General features: G+C 43.8%; 3 long non-coding RNA genes across 3 annotated transcripts; 2 read left to right on the top strand and 1 right to left on the bottom strand.

Annotated features, from left to right (window-relative positions):
* Positions 1-936: 936 nt before the first annotated feature.
* On the top strand, positions 937-1,438 carry LOC119128520. The gene is made up of 2 exons (XR_005099032.1): positions 937-980; positions 1,372-1,438. It is a non-coding gene; the product is annotated as an uncharacterized LOC119128520 (long non-coding RNA).
* Positions 1,439-8,130: 6,692 nt separating this feature from the next.
* LOC119128530 lies at positions 8,131-10,309 on the top strand. The gene is made up of 2 exons (XR_005099041.1): positions 8,131-8,471; positions 9,437-10,309. It is a non-coding gene; the product is annotated as an uncharacterized LOC119128530 (long non-coding RNA).
* LOC119128529 lies at positions 8,699-16,242 on the bottom strand. Its single transcript, XR_005099040.1, has 3 exons — positions 16,232-16,242; positions 15,039-15,046; positions 8,699-8,780 (listed from the first exon to the last, which is right to left on the bottom strand). It is a non-coding gene; the product is annotated as an uncharacterized LOC119128529 (long non-coding RNA).
* Between the last annotated feature and the right edge of the window lie 1,522 nt (positions 16,243-17,764).

Here is a 17,764-nt window from a genome sequence, read left to right as displayed (position 1 = left end):
CAATTGTTTGGAGAACGAAACCCGGCTACCATCTTTCTGAGAGATACAGATAAAATTGAAATAATTGATATTGTTAAACAATTTAAGAACAAAACATCAAGGGACTGTGAGGATATTGATCTATTCTTAATTAAATATGTAATAGTAGCTATAGCAGATCCCATATCACATACCTCTCGCTGAAACTGGGCTCCTTTCCCACAAAAATGAAAATAGCCAAAGTCGTTCCCATCGATAAGGCCGGTGAGAAGAATCTTTACACCAACTACAGGCCAGTCTCATTGCTTCCCCAATTTTCCAAAATCTTGGAGAAGATATTTGCTGTTAGATTGGACAGTTTTATTGATAAGTGTGAGATATTAACTGATAGTCAATATGGTTTTAGGCCAAAGCGATCTGCATCTTTAGCTTTAATTTACCTTGTGGAAGAACTGTCAACAAGCATTGACGACAAGAAGTTTGCCATGGGAGTTTTTATTGACCTTGAAAAGGCCTTTGATACAATTAATCATGACATTTTGCTTCAAAAACTGGAAAGGTATGGGATTAGTGGAATAGGGTTCAGTTGGATATAAAGCTACTTAGAACATGGGCAGCAGTTCGTGCAGATGGGAGAGAAAAAGTCAATGCTTTTAAATATAACCTGCGGTGTTCCACAAGGATCAATATTGGGACCGAAATTACCGTATTTTTAAGACTATAAGTCGCTCCGGAGTATAAGTCGCACCAGCCATAAAATGCACAATAAAGTGAAAAAAAACATATATAAGTTGCACCGGAGTATAAGTCGCACTTTTGGGGCAAATTTATTTGTCAAAATCCAACACCAAGAACAGACATGAACCAGCAACAACAGGCTAAAGGATACGGTATGCTAACGTGACATATACACAAATGAGGAGCTGAGAACGGGCCTGACGCAACATTCAGAGTTATTCAAATAACTATTACATAAATAACACGTTTATCAAACCATCGGTGTCACTCCAATTCATGAAGCTACGCAAAGTTACAAGCTACAACACAGCTATAAGCTACAAAGCTACGCTACAAGCTACACTGCAAGCTACGCTACAAGCTACGCCGAAAGCTGCAAGCTACAAGCCACAAAGCTACAGAACAGAAAACAACATCATGCCTGGAGATAGACACAAAAGTCGATCTTGGAAACGAGGAACCTCCTCACGACCAGCATTGACGGTCCTATCTGTGAACATCGAAGGGTTCTCCTCTGCAAAACGAACAATCTTAGCCGCCCTGCACAGCACCGGACTTAGCAGAGTTTATTGAGAAGGGACAGAAATGTGTTCAGCTGTGGCTGAACCACATCTAGCCAAGCCTTGTAACTAACTGCCTTGTAGCCACGATAAGAACTCCAATTCATTAAATCCATCGATCGTCTTTTATGTAAACAATGCCGCGTATGCGCCGCATATGCGCCATTATTCCACAGACCCATATAACGATATATAAAGTATATTTCAAATAACTATCATATTACAACAATATTATCAAACGATCTGTGTCACTCCAAATCATTAAATCCATTGATCAAATTCCTCGTCCTTTACGTCAACAACGCCGCGCGCGTGCCGCAAAGATCTAGTATATACGTAACTATATTGTAGCGTTAACAAAGTACCAGGAAAGACGTGAGTTTGGTAAACGGCTCTTTATTTAACAAAACAAGAGTTCATCGAGCCAACAACTACTGAACTGTAATGATAAAAACATATACAAGTTGCTACACGAAATAAAATATATCAAATAATTATAACATACCAAGATTTTCCATGTATAATACGCCCCCATGTATAATACGCACCCTAAAAATGGCATGTCGATGCTGGAAAAAAGCCTGTACCCATGTATAATACGCACCCAAATTTTGACTCTTACTTAAGTCCGTAAACGTAAAATTATTTCAGAAAAAAGATCATCTTTGGGAACAACCGGATGTTATTCTGCCGGTCAGTATCACTGCGCATGCGCTAACAAACTCGATAGCGAAGAAATGTTTCGGATTTGTGTAGGGTACATTGTGACAGCAAACGAGCAGGTGATCGAGCAAGCGTCTGATACGAGAGCATTGTGTTCGTATGGAGCGTGTTTGAAGTGAACAGCAGAGAAGAAAGGAACAAGGCAAAGTGTTGTGAAATAAAATATTACCTGTAATACGCATTTAGGTAGAGAACTGAACTCTCGCTCTTTATATAGCTGACGTGTCTTGCGCATCCGTTCTGCGCATCTGTAATGGCGGCCTCCGTATGATATCCGGTTTGCGATGGAGATTAAAAAACAAACAATATTTGACAATAACACACCATCAGGATTGCACCATCGCATCAAACGATGTGTCGTCAATTATGAATTTTACTGACTAAGTGTGTTGGGCAGGATGGCTGAATGCGATGCGCGATTGACGTGTCTTGCGCATCCGTTCTGCGCATACTGTCATGGCGGCCTCCGTATGATATCCGGTCTGCGATGGAGATTAAAAAACAAACAATATTTGACAAAAACACCATCAAGGATTGCACCATCGCATCAAACGATGTGTCGTCAATTATGAATTTTACTGACTAAGTGTGTTGGGCAGGATGGCTGAATGCGATGCGCGATTGACAACAAACAAGAAGAAAGGTGATTTCAAGTTTTATTTCGAGGGAGATTTTCTTCAAAAATGGTTGTACCCATGTATAATGCGCACCCCAGATTTTAGGACAATAAATTAGTTAAATTTTGCGCATTATACATGGAAAAAGACGGTAAATACGTTTTTCAAACCTTGTGTCACTCCAAATCATTAAATCCTTCAAACGTGGGGCCCTTCGTCATCTTCGTCATCCCGTGATTGAATCCTTTGTCCTTTATGTAAACAACCTCCGCGCTGCTGACGTCACTTTCAGTTCAAATGACAGTAATCCCTTGGTACATTGCGGTTCGTTTATAGCGGGTTCACTACATTGTGGATTTTTGAATTTTGAAAATTTGTGAAAAAATTCACATATAAGTCGCTCCTGAGTATAAGTCGCCCCCCCCACCCAAACTATGAAAAAAAAACGCGACTTATAGTCCGAAAACTACGGTATTCATATTATATATTAATGATATAATTAACACCTCTAATATTTTGAAATTTGCCATTTTTGGTGATGACACAAATATCTTTTGTGAAGGAGAGAACCTACAACAACTAATGAAGACTGTCTCTGATGAGCTTGCCAAGCTAAAACTGTGGTTTGACTCAAATAAATTATCTCTTAACATAAAGAAACCAATTTTATGATTTTTGGGAAATGAAAAATCCCAGAAGACATAACTATTGAAGTATTGTGTGATAACACCAGATTAGATAGAGTTTATGAAAACTCCTTTCTGGGAGTAATAATTGACCACAGTCTCAGCTGGAAACCGCAAGTCAAACGCATCTGTTCAAAATTGGCAAAGACCGTGGGTATACTTTGTAAAGTCAGACGCTTACTGAACCAGAAAACTATATACAATTTATACTGCTCGCTGTTTCTTCCTTACATGTCCTACGGTGTTGAGGTATGGGGTAATACTTACAAAACCACCCTAATGACGGTATGCACAATGCAGAAAAAGGCAATTAGAATTATCAACAATGTTGGCTATTGTGAACACACAAATAATTTATTTATTAAATTAAAAATATTAAAATGTATGGATTTGGTAGATTTCAAGACCGCACAAATTATTTATAAAGCTAAAAAAAAATTACTCCCTAATAATATATAAAAATGGTTCATAGAAAGATAAAGTGGTTACAATCGAAGAAGGAGAGGGAATCTTTTACAACCTAAGGTGCGCACCACCCTCAAAAGCATGTGCATATCTGTCAATGGGGTAAAGCTATGGAATAATTTACCTGTAACGATCAAAGAAAGTAAACACATTGCCCAATTCAAAGAACACTTTAAAAATTTTACACTAGTAAATTATAGTAATTGAAATCTTCTTGTGTGTCTGACTTCATAAGACCGAGTCGGGTTGTTGTGATGCGTCTAGTGCAGGGGTCTCAAACTCCAGTCCTCGGGGGTCGCATTCCTACATGTTTTCCAAGTTTCCCTCGTTAAACACACCTGATTCAATTATCAGGCTCCTGCAGAACGTGAGGATGAACTGATCATTTGAATCAGGTGTGTTTAACGAGGGAAACTTGGGAAACATGTAGGAATGCGGCCCCCGAGGACTGGAGTTTGAGACCCCTGGTCTACTGTGTTGGTGGAGTGCCCAGTACATGTCACTTCTCACTGTCAGCCCTCACCGCTGGCTAGCAGTATGCGAACGGGAGAGCCGAGTGCGTAAGTCTCTCCCTGCCAGTACATAGCCTCTCTAACAGCAAGCCCTATGTAGTGCCTCCACGCGGCGACACATGGTAACTGGGTACAACGCGGACCCAGGCTAAACTACAAGGGACTCGGAGGAGGTTTGGCCCCTAGACGTGCGGCACGCAGGCCCACCAGTGTGTGGACACGCCCTGGTGCCCACGAACCAGCCCCCAACTATGGGTTAAATAGTACCACTGCCTAGTGGGCTCCTCTGGAGAGGAATGGGCTAAGGGAGTCAACCCCTACAGAAAATCAATTTCCACCTGGGTTGGTGTCAGGAAGGGCATCCGACTGTAAAACGTTTTTGCTCCAAAATATTCTCAGTATGGCTAGACAAACACAGGAGAGGCGGGGGTACAGCCTTAAGTACTCCGTGGGCATTTTCATCAGCCTACGACAAAAAGAATGATGGAGAAGGAGGCCAAACCGCAGGTAAATTATATGACGGCCCTCAGACTGATGGACTGCGGGGAGGCCTGAACCGGAATAGAGAGGGGCAGGAGGCACGTGTTAGGGTGGCTACATGGAACATCGGTAGCATGTCGCGCCGATCGGGGGAGGTGGTTGAGGCTCTACACAGGAGAAGGATGGATGTCTGCTGTGTCCAGGAGTCGAGATGGAAGGGTGGAAGTGCAAGGATGCTGGGTGCAATCGGCAGAAGGTACAAGTTCTTCTGGCAAGGCTGCAATGAAGGGACTGGTGGTGTCGGAGTACTTATCGCCAAAAAGTGAATACATCAAGTGCTAAGCATTAGCAGGGTAAATGAGCGGATCATCTTTGTGAAGTTGATCGTTGGGAAGCGCCTGACAAACTTAATTTCAATCTATGCCCCTCAAGTTGGCAGAAGTCAGGACGAGAAGGATGCGTTCTGGGACAAGGCCATCATGGTGCTGTCAGTGATCCCCCAGAATGAGGTTATAATTCTGGGAGGTGATCTGAATGGACACGTGGGGAGGGAGTCAGATGGCTTTGAGGGGGTACATGGGGGACAGGGGTACGGCATGCGGAACGCAGAGGGAGAGAGGATCCTGGAGTTCGGCAACGCACTGGAGCTGGTGCTCTGCAACACGCTTTTCAAGAAGGACGAAGCCAAATTAGTAACATACAGTTCGGGTGGCTGCACAATAGATTACATCATGGTCAGAAAGGAGGACCGCGTCCTGGTCAGGGATGCCAAGGCAATCCCCGGAGAAGAGTGTGTGTCTCAGCATCGCCTAGTCATCGGAGACCTAACTCTGCGAATCAAGAAGGTGGGGGCTAAGAAGCATACTCCCAAGTTGAAGGTGTGGAAGCTACATAGCGCAGGGAATAAAAATGAGTTTAGGGAGAAGATTGAGCAAATAGCAGAAGAAGTGGAGGAGATGATGGAGTCTGGTGGTGTGGATGGCATGGGGCAGGCAATGAAGAAGGCTCTGCTTGAAGCTACAGAGGAGGTGTGCGGATGGTCAAAGGGTAAAGCAAGACAAAGAGAGACATGGTGGTGGAATGACGGCGTTGAAAGAGCGGTGAATGAGAAGAGGAGGTGCTATAAAGTATGGAAGAAATCTTAAAGGGAGGCAGACGGAGCGCGGTATGTAGAGGCAAAGAGGGCGTCACGGACAGCAGTGTGGGAGGCCCAAGAGACCAAGAGGAAAGAATTTGCAAGTGAATTGGAGAGTGAGAGAGGACAAAAGAGCTTCTTCAAGATAGCGAAGCAAATGGTTAAGGAGAGGCGTGATGTGACCGGTGCAAACTGCGTGAAGGATGAGGATGGCAACATCGTGACAGACAACAGAGGAGTGAAGGAAATATGGCGAAGGTACATGGAGAAGCTGCTGAATGTGGAGAATGACTGGGATGGAGAGGTGGGATGCGACGAAGTGGAGGGTGAATGTTGCCCGATCACGCGAACAGAAGTGGGGAAAGCCATGAAGGCCATGAGGGATGGAAAGGCAGCTGGACTATCTGGAGTGGTGGCAGAGATGCTAAAGGCAGCGGGAGACGTCGGTGTGCAGTGGATGACTGACCTGTGTAACAGTGTCATCGCTGAGGGGCACATTCCGGAGGACTGGACAAAAAGTGTCCTGGTGCCTCTATTCAACAGGAAGGGAGACCCACTCACATGCGGGTCATTCAGGGCAATAAAGTTGCTGGAGCATGGAATTAAGCTGTTAGAGAGGGTGTTGGAAAGGAGGGTGAGGTCACGGGTAGAGGTGGACGAGATGCAGTATGGCTTCATGCCTGGTAAAGGTACAACAGACGCAATTTTTGTCACCCGACAGATGTAAGAGAAACACCAGGAGAAGAGGAAAAGGTTGTACTTCGCTTTTGTTGACCCGGAAAAAGCGTTCGACTGGGTGCCAAGGGAGGTGGTGAGGTGGGCCCTAAGGAAGTTGGGCGTGGAAGATGGACTGGTTAAGGCTGTGATGGCTCTCTACTGCAGAGCATGCACAGCTGTTAGAACAGGAGTTGGCGACAGTAATGGGTTTGAAGTAAGGGTAGGGGTGCACCAGGGATCAGTGCTCAGCCCATTACTGTTTGCTAGCGTGATGGATGTGGTATCGAGGGAAGTGAGGGGTGGACTACTATGGGAGCTACTCTATGCGGATGACCTGGTATTGATGACTCACAGTCGAGAAGACCTAGCTAGGAAGCTAGCGGCCTGGAAGAAATGCCTGGAAGTGAAAGGAATGAAGGTGAATGCGTCAAAATCAAAGGTCATGGTCGGTGGTGCTGGCCTGGGAGTGATACCGCAGTCAGGAGCATGGCCATGTGGAGTTTGCGGGAAGGGAGTGCAAGCTAACGCTATCCGGTACAATGGTTGTCAGAGATGGGTACACCGGAGATGCAGCGGAGTAAAAGGCAGCCTACTAGCTGCAAGTGAGACCTTCCAATGCAAGCGGTGCAGGGGAGAAGTCGCCCAAGCAGACCCAGCTGAGCAAGAGGGGCTCGTAGTAGATGGGGAGATGTACGAGGTGGTGGACAGCTTCTGCTACCTTGGAGACATGCTTAACGCTGATGGGGTGGTGGACCTAGCAGTGACCACAAGGGTGAGAAGCGGGTGGAAGAAATTCAGGGAACTCATGCCCTTCTTAACATCTAAGGCTCCATCCCTGAAGATGAGAGTCCAAATGTACTCAGCCTGCGTCAGAAGTGCTATGACGTACGGAAGTGAGGCATGGGCCCTGAAAACAGAACATGAAGACAAACTAAACAGAGCAGAAATGAGGATGATCAGATGGATGTGTGGGGTGTCAATGAGGGAGGAAAAGACAGAGCTGAGAAAGAAGATGGGAGTGGAGGCCATAGTGGATGTGGTGAGGAGAGGCAGACTGCGATGGTACGGACATGTAGTGAGGAAGGACGAGAACGACTGGGTGAAGAAAGTCATGTCGTATAACGTAGAGTAGGGGTGCGAGAATGCTTCCTAGGGGGTGCGAGGATACCCTGGGGGAAATTTAAAATTTTTCGGGGATAATGGTAACCGAAAAAAGTGAAAAATTCTGGAAATCAAGAAGTCATTGTGTTAATTGGCATTAGGGATAATGATAATTAAGCCTTATAGCTGTAAAGTAAAATAATTATTATGATAATAATTATTTAATATATATAATATATAATAATTTTTATTTATTTGATATTTGTATTTTATGTAGTTCTAATTTATTTTTGTAAGTAATAAAGTTAAGTACTGTTAAATGAATAACAATACACAATAAAAACTTGGGAAGCTAACATGATTTTCATAGGTATGCTTCAGAACACAGTTACTCAGAAAACATTGATCAAAACGTGTCTAGTACGTGTCCCTCACTGCATAAGCCTGCTTCGGCTTCACACTGTTAGTTTCTCTTCAGTCATCAGCCGAGGTAGACCTAAGAAGGTATGTATGTGTACTGCCTCGTGCTGTATATTTAGTACTAATACGCTTTTCTCAAAATTAGAATGCCATGCTATAATAATTAATAAGCTTTGCCTTTTGTCTCCCTCTTGCACATAAAAAACAAAAAATAACAACAAAATTCTTGTTTTCCAGGTTTATCTTCAGTATGTCGAAAAAACTAAAGTGGAATGATGACTAAGTTCAGTATGGCTTCACGTGTGTTACTGAGAAGGATGGTACACAACGGCCACAGTGTATCCTATGCAGCACCATGTTCTCCAACGCAAATTTGAAGCCATCAAAGCTCGATGAACATTTTAAGAACAGACATGGTGGCAAGGATGCAGGGAATGATATTGCAACATTACGAGTCAAAAGAGCTAGGTTTGATCGTGCCGGCACTTTGCTGAACCACGGATTTTCACCAACAGCGAAACCTTTACTGCATGCTTCTTATCAAGTTGCATACCTGGTTGCTAAGTCAAAGAAGCCCCATACAATTGCCGAGGAGTTGATCAAGCCATGTGCCCTTGAAATAGCAAAGACTGTTCTCGGTCAGGAAGCTGCGACAAAACTGCAACAAGTGTCTTTATCAAATGATGTAATCCGTAACCGAATCGTCGACATGAGTGATGATATCCTGGAGCAAGTTGTTGTTGACATCAAGGCCAGTCCAGTAAAGATTAGCCTACAAGTGGATGAGTCAACAGATGTGTCAAATTGTTGTCAGCTATTGGTATTAGTCCGGTACGTGAAGAACAATAAAGTGGAAGAAAGCTTTCTCTTCTGTCACTCACTGAAGACAACATCGAAAGCCATAGATGTGTTCAGTATGATAAAAGAATTCTTCACAAGATACCAACTTCATCTTGAGAGGATTGGTTTGATATGTACTGATGGTGCACCAGCCATGCTGGGCAATCGTTCAGGGTTTGCTGCATTGATGAGAAAAGAAATTCCTGACCTGAAGATTACCCACTGCTTTCTTCATCGGCAGGCTCTTGCAGCAAAAACATTGCCCCCCCTGAAAAAGACTTTGGAGATTTGTGTGAAGATTGTGAATATGATTTGTGGTCGTGCTCGGAATCATCGACTGTTTCAGTCATTTTGTTAGGAAGTGGGTCAGAAACACACTGAGCTGTTGTACTATACCGAAGTGAGGTGGCTATCACGTAGGCGTGTGCTATCTTGTATGTTTGAATTGCGAGAAGAACTTCAGCAGTTTCTCCACGGACTGGGACAAGAACTGGCTGGATATTTTGACGATCCTGAATTTGTTCAAATGCTTGCCTATTTGGCTTATGTGTTCACAGCACTCAATGAGCTCAATCGCTCACTACAAGGAAGAGGGATGAGCATTTTGATTGCAAGTGAGAAGTTGGCTACATTCAAAGACAAATTTGTTTTGTGGATTAGGCGTGTAAAGAAAGAGAACTTGGCAAATTTTCCTTCCCTTGAAGAAACAGTCACAGAGGATGCTTCCCTACATCCAGATTTCGTTTCAAAAACATCTGCAGATACTGTGCACCTCATTTGATGACAACTTCTCGTGTGGAGAGCTACAACCCTGTGGCGACTGGATCCAGCACCCTTTTAAGCAGAATATGGAAGATGTTGATGATGATAGCAACATCAAGGAAGATCTCATCCAACTGAGAAACAATCGTGGAATCCAAATGGAGTTTGCCGATGGTCACCTGGAGCACTTCTGGGCTTCTCAGTTGGAAACGTATCCTGCACTGGCAAAGAAGGCTCTCACTGTGCTCGTGCCTTTCGCGACTAGTACCTCTGCGAGACTGGATTTTCTTGTCTGCTTCACATCAAAACCAAGAGCAGAAATCGGCTGGATCCTCAACACGACATGCGAGTGGCACTCAGCACCAAGACACCAAGATTTGATGCCATCATAAATGGAAAGCAACAGCAACAAAGTCACTGAGTTTGGCGCTCAGCCATAATAATTCACAACACACTATGCATAGTACAAGCACAATGTTGTTGTTTTTTTTCCTAGTATGAAAGTAATCTTGATTTTTGTAATCCTGCAATGCATTATTTTGTTGACAGTTATGTAAATAAAGAATTAAATACATGATGGTTTTGTTACTTACACATTATGATTATGATATCAATATTGTGTCTGACTTCATAAGACCAAGTCGGGTTGTTATGATGCGTCTAGTGTGTTGGTGGAGTGCCCAGTGCATGTCACTTCTCACTGTTAACCCTCACCGCTGGCTAGCAGTATGCGAACGGGAGAGCCGAGTGCGTAAGTCTCTCCCTGCCAGTACATAGCCTCTCTAACAGCAAGCCCTATGTAGTGCCTCCACGCGGCGACACATGGTAACTGGGTACAACACGGACCCAGGCTAAACTACAAGGGACTCGGAGGAGGTTTGGCCCCTAGACGTGCGGCTCGCAGGCCCACCGGTGTGTGGACACGCCCTGGTGCCCACGAACCACCCCCAACTATGGGTTAAATAGTACCACTGCCCAGTGGGCTCCTCGGGAGAGGAATGGGCTAAGGGAGTCAACCCCTACAGAAAATCAATTTCCCCTTGGGTTGGTGTCAGGAAGGGCATCCGGCTGTAAAAAGTTTTGCTCCAAAAATGTTCTCAGTATAGGACTCTCAACCACGAGATGGCCATGGACCGTCCTCGGTGGAAGAAAGCCATATTGAGAATCCAGTCCAACCCAGCGGCGCCTGGAAAGCGGACTTTAAACCGATGATGATGATGATGATGATTGCTTTTCATCAATTCTGGAAGGGGGTGCGAGAACTGGTTGGTGAATTGAATGGGGTGGGAACAAGGAAAAAGGTTAAGAACCACTGACGTAGAGGGAACAAGACCCAGTGGCCAGCCTAAAAAGACCTGGCAGACGACCGTGGCATGAAGGCACTCGGCATCAACCACGAGATGGCCATGGACCGTTCCCGGTGGAAGAAAGCCATATCGAGAATCCAGTCCAACCTAGCGATGCCTGGAAAGCGGACTTTAAACCGATGATGATGATGACATCTTTTGCTTGTCTGTTTTCAGCTATATAGTCCATAGCTTATTTATTTATTTTTCTTTCCAGAATATTGTTGTATAAACTGTTTTTCATTTCCAAAATTATCTTCCTCCGATAAATCAAGTTTCTGTACCTTGAAAAAACTAATCAGCAAACATGTTAAGAATTATGATGTATAAAAGGGGTAGGAAAAAACAAGCAATAGCTTCTTCCTTCTCCTTTTTTGAACATGTTGATTTATTTGTCTTATTGGCATAACATGAAATTATGTGAAAATGTGAAAAAATGATTTTGTGTTTGGTCGATCTCATGTTCAAAAATAAACTTCAACTTCAAGTCAAGTCAAGTCAAGTTTATTTGTATAGCCCTAAATCACAAGCAGTCTCAAAGGGCTTCACATAGACAAAAATTGACAATTATTCTCAAAGCATCCCCTGATCTTAAGCTCCCAACATGTTGTTGTATAAACTGTTTTTCATTTCCAAAATTATCTTCCTCCGATAAATCAAGTTTCTGTACCTTGAAAAAACTAATCAGCAAACATGTTAAGAATTATGATGTATAAAAGGGGTAGGAAAAAACAAGCAATAGCTTCTTCCTTCTCCTTTTTTGAACATGTTGATTTATTTGTCTTATTGGCATAACAACTTCAACATGCGGGACTGGTTGCGCAATCTTGCGGGGTTCCATTTGTGCCAGAAATATGTCATCGTGGGCACTGCTTATGTCTACTGCACATGTGACATGACATTTGGCTTTGTTTACTGAACATTGAATGTGTCATCTTGATGTGACATTTGACAAAGTCCTGTTAGGATGTGTTGTTTGACGGTGTCATCAAAGGTGGTTTTACGGGGTGGCAGCTGCCGCCCAACCCAAATATTTTGCAAACTCACTTGACACCTCTAGGCTGTTAACCATCAATCAATCCATCCATCCATACCCCATCCCCCCACCCATCCATTCGTCCATCCATACCCCATCCATCCATTCACCCATCCATACCCCATCCACCCACCCTACGATCCATCCATCCATACAACCTTCCAACCTTCCATCCATCCATCCATCCATCCATCCATCCATCCATCCATCCATCCATCCATCCATCCATCCATCCATCCATCCATCCATTTTCTGAACAGCTTATCCTCCCGACAGTCGCAGGCCCACTGCAGCCAGTCTTTCGGTGGCAGGGTACCGAGACAAATGATCATTCACACTCGCACTAAAGGACAACTCGGAGTGGTCAATCAGCCTACCATGCATGTTTTTGGAATGTGGGAGGAAATTGGCAGAGATTGGCGTTTTACCCTACTTTGCAGTTCCACCCTCTATCCCCGATTTGGGCCCCCTATGTATATATCAGGGACGTGCAGTCGGAGGAGGTAAGGGAGGCAAGGGAGGCCACTCCTCCCCTACATCAAGAAAGGGGGAAAAAACAAATTCAATTGTTTTTATTTTAAAGTCATTTTCCTTTTAATTTCAGTAGTTTTGTATCATTTTGAACCAAAATCCCTGAATTGTTATAGTTATTTTAAAACCGAAGACGATTCGCTCGGAGGAGCCAACTTCCTGCCTTGCCTCCTCTGAGGATTGCGTAATCACACGGCTGCCTATGCTGACAGGCAATGCAGTTAGCCTGAACTGCTGTCTGTCTCTATGTCGCTGTTTAAGTGTTCAAACACTGTGGCAATATTAACTAGTTTCCGTAGTTAAGCTGATACGTATATATAATATTTAGTGTTTTTTGTCATCTGTCTGTAACGTCGCGTTTCTTTAGATGAACAAAACGGCTTTGAAAAGAAACCCAACGGAGGCAACAAAAAAAAGGTTCTCCAGCTTTATGGCAGGGGGTGCTAGATTTTTTATTTTTTTTATTTTTTTTTATAGATAGATAGATCTTTATTTGTCATTGTCACATGTACAACGAAATTTAAAAAGTGCCAACGAAATTTAATCCCGGGATGCTTCATGCTTCACTTGTTTTTTTTTATAGATAGATAGATCTTTATTTGTCATTGTCACATGTACAACAAAATTTAAAAAGTGCCAACGAAATTTAATCCCGGGATGCTTCATGCTTCACTTGTTTTTTGACTGGATCAGACAAGTGTCCGTGAAATGCATCCAAAATCAGCATGTTCCTCTTTTTTCTGAGTCCCCCACGCCGTCTGCCCCACACAACCTTGAGCCAGTCCACTACAAGCTCGGTCTCATTCCAGCCCTTTTCCTGGGCACGTACAATAATGCCATCTGGCATCGCCTCCTTAGGTACTGTCTTACGTTTTAAAACCACATACGGAGGTTGTTTGGTTCCGTCTGCGAGGCAGGCTAATATGACGGTAATGCGGCTCTTCTCATTTCCAGTGGATTTTATAATAACAGGTTTCTCACCTTTCTTGTGTACAGTGATGTGTTTTGTGATATCAAAAAACACAGGTGTGTGATCATCATCATTATCATCATCATCGGTTTAAAGTCCGCTTTCCAGGCGCCGCTGGGTTGGACTGGGTTCTCGATATGGCCTTCTTCCACCGGGAACGGTCCATGGCCATCTCGTGGTCGATGCCGAGTGCCTTCATGTCGGCTGCCACGGTCATCTGCCAGGTCTTTTTAGGTCGGCCACTGGGTCTTGTTCCCTCTACGTTATACGACATAACTTTCTTCACCCAGTCGTTCTCGTCCTTCCTCACTACATGTCCGTACCATCGCAGTCTGCCTCTCCTCACCACATCCACTATGGCCTCCACTCCCATCTTCTGTCTCAGCTCTGCACTGGTCTTTTCCTCCCTCATTGACACACCAGACATCCATCTGATCATCCTCATTTCTGCTCTGTTTAGTTTGTCTTCGTGTTCTGTTTTCAGGGCCCATGCCTCACTTCCGTACGTCATACTACTTCTGACACAGGCTGAGTACACTTCAGCATTGCCAATCTGATCCAGTGGGTAAAAGTGCTTTTTCCTTAAGTTGATCACATAGCGCTGAAAAGACAACAGACTCTCTGCAAAGTCAGAGGGCAGGCGCTGGGCTAGACTTGTTCTGCGTCGCAGCGTTAGTCCGTTACGCCGCATCATTCTTTTACACCAACCAAGGCATGCTTTGAAGTCAGCGGTGGGTATGTTTAGCTCTTTGGATATTTCCACAGCCTTGAGCTGAATGACAGCTCTGCTGATAGGCATCCCGTCCTTTCGTTTCTCGTCCACGTATGCGCACACCCACCTGTCGAGCTCTTGAAAGCGGCCGCTCTGAGGACCACGGAAAGCTTTTCTCTGATTGTGAGCATTTTTTAGGCGATCTTTTTGAGCTATCCATCTCCGTACATTACACTCTGTGACACCATATTTCACAGCCGCTTTGCAATTGTTTGAAGACTCTGCCTCATTTGTCACCATCATCTTGAACTTTGCATCATAACTTCTCCTCAGACGCCGGTTAACCTGGCCAATCTTCGACCCACTTATCTCCAGATTTTCACTGTTATCTCTTCTCTTATTTTCTTCTCTTTTCTTTCTTACCGCTATTTTTTTATTTTTCTTCTTAGTGCTACCGCTATTTTTTTTTTTCTTCTTCGTGACAGGGGTTCGCCTCGGGAGTTAAATTCAGCATTCGCTTTAATCTGGCGCCATCTAGCGTTGTGAATGAATGTCTAGACCTGAATGTCTAGACCAGTGTTTCCCAACCTTTTTTCATTCACGGCACACCTTTTCATTGGAAAAAATCTCGAGGCACACCACCAACACAAATCTGTTAAGTGTTACACCAGCTTCTATATTAAAATCAGTTATATTACAACAAAAGACGTAAAGTTCTATTCCTATGTATGTATGGAGAGTCGACTAATTGAATAAAAATAAATACTAAATATTCTTTAAATTGTATTTCTTTTGTAAATAAAAGTGACAGTTTTTGAAAAAAGGTTTTAGACAGCATAAGGAATAAACTATTGAAAGTGATTGTGATCAAAATCCAAAAGAATCAATATGACTTTGTTTACTGTTTTTGACTAGCTCTATAAATATTGCGACATTAAGAACAAAGTCACTTTTAAAGACGCTCTGCTGTTCTGACAGCGGCTGAGTGGCTATCACAGTCGAGGTGTCTCGACTTGACTGTGTATTTTATGTTGGTGAAAAATGAACAATCCAGGTTCTCCCATTGAACTACCTGCTCTGATTTCCATCGGACCGAAAACGCACCACAGCCGTCATAGTGTCACTGTTAGTAAAAGCACACAGCAACACACACATAAACTGAGTATGTGCCGATGCCACAACATGAAATCTCAAGATTCTCCGATTTGCCCCGCATGCACAATTAGCAAGTGGCTGACCAGGCCTTGTGCTAACTGACCAGTGGTTTGGCGATACTGTTTACAATGCGCTCCGTAATTAATGTTGGACAATTTCCCATGGCACAGCTGAGCATCTCTCACGGCACTGGTCTAGACCCGAATGTAAGACGACCCCCACTTTTTCAGCCTTATTTCAATGCAAAAAACCTCGTCTTATATTCGGGCCAATACGGTATATACTATATACTGTGGACTCGGACTCGGGGACTCGGACTCGGTCGGACCCGATCATTTTTGCCGGACTCGGACTCGGTGCTGATTTTGACCGAGTCCACCGAGTCCGACAATAAAAAAAATACGTTCAATTTTATTTTCATCATGCTGCTGAGAATGCGCGTAGTAATACTGTCCACAGCCCTGCTTACAATCAAGTTTGAAAAAGAACTTGACAGCATTGAGCGCCGCCGGCGTTTGTCGGCCGCCACCTCGCCAACCGGTCAAACGCGCATGCGCGTGAGGGGAAATCCCGCAAAGGAGGAGGGACAAACAGAGCGATTGGTTTTGCTGGCTTTTTAATGAATGGCGACTGTGACTACGGGGGCCCATTAGGTCCAGAAAAGCTGACAAGACGCTTGCCAAAATGGCAAGGAAAAAATGCACAGCTAAACGAATATATGACGACGAACACATGATGTTTTTAACAGAGTTAAAGTTGTTTTTTGTTGAACGCTATGGCAAGCCACTCTGCCTGATATGTCGGACGTCATTGGCGCATTTAAAAGCTTCAAATGGTCAGCGCCACTTCAGCTCACTTCATGCCAATATCGATAAGGACTTTGCAAAAGGGACTGAATTTCGCAAGCACAAGTTTGGAGACTTTGAAAAGTCAGGCAGAAAAATAGGTACAGTTTTTCAAAAAAATTACGAAGCACTCAGAGACTGTCACACTTGCATTGTTTCAACTGGCTTGGAACATTGCACGGGCTAAAAAGCCATACAATGAAGTGGAGTTCGTTAAAATATGCCTCAGTGACGTTATTGAATTTTATTTTCATCATGCTGCTGAGAATGCGCGTAGGAATACTGTCCACAGCCCTGCTTGCTTGTTATGAAGACAAATTTAGTTGTTGCGTGCGCGCCCGCGCCCGCGCCTGCCTGCCTGCGTGCGTGCACGTACAAGACCCACAATGCCCCGCGCGCAGCCAAGATGGAAGAACCCGGGAGTAGCGAGAGAACAATGTTTTGCCTCTAGATTTGGGGGGGAAACGGAGCGTAAGTTACGATCAATGCGGCCACGTTGAGTTGCACTTAGGCTAATGTTTACATTATGTACCAATGTCAAGGACGATTATGTCACCCAGCTTATATCATTGATGTGTTTCGATAGTTGTGGGGTCGTCACTAATTATTTGTGTTTAGATAAATGTCTGAGCTATAATGGTGTAATTAATGATTAAAACTTGAAAGTATCTGTTTATTGTATTCGTTTATATGTTTAATAAAGACAAAGCCATCACAAAACTTTTGATCTAAATTAGCCTTGAATAAAGACTAAGCAGTCACATGAATTAACAGAAAAAATGGACAGCCGGACTCGGACTCGGACTCGTGGTCAAGAGGCCGGACTCGGACTCGGTGCAAAAATCCGACCGAGTCCACAGCCCTGTATATATATGCATCATACATGTGTAAGACAGTGAGTAAGGCAGTGGGAACTCACGAGGGCATACCAACCGGTAGTTTTCTGGTATGATAGCGCATTGCCATGTGAAATAATTTGATGCTGGAAGTGCGTGCGTGCGTGCGTGCGTGCGTGCGTGCGCGCGTGCGTGTGTTTGTGTGTGTGTTCGTGTGTGTGCGTCAGTTTTTTGTTATATATTAGGTGTACATCTTCAACACAGAGACATGTCTGTAGGGGAAATTGGCTTGATTGACATTCAGGTAAAATTAGAATTTATTGTTGCTTCAGGAACCAACTGATATAATTTTAATGTTCAAAAATAAACCTGTGACGACTACACCTCATGGGAATTTTGCAGGAAAATGTTTCCATGGCAACCTGAGGTAAAGTTTAATTCGTACCATCGGTGTATTACATAAAATATTTGCACTTGTCTGCTTACTGTCAGTAAAATGTTTCATTTATTGCTCATAGCCTGACTTGACAATCATCTTGTTCCACACAATTTAACTCTGTTACTCTCGCCTTTGTTCGCTGGTCACTGGAGATTAGAG

This window comes from Syngnathus acus, chromosome 10 (genome assembly GCF_901709675.1).
Source record: "Syngnathus acus chromosome 10, fSynAcu1.2, whole genome shotgun sequence".
Lineage (NCBI taxonomy): Eukaryota > Metazoa > Chordata > Actinopteri > Syngnathiformes > Syngnathidae > Syngnathus > Syngnathus acus.
Note: the sequence above shows the minus strand (reverse complement) of the source record. Positions and strands in the feature narration are given on the sequence as shown.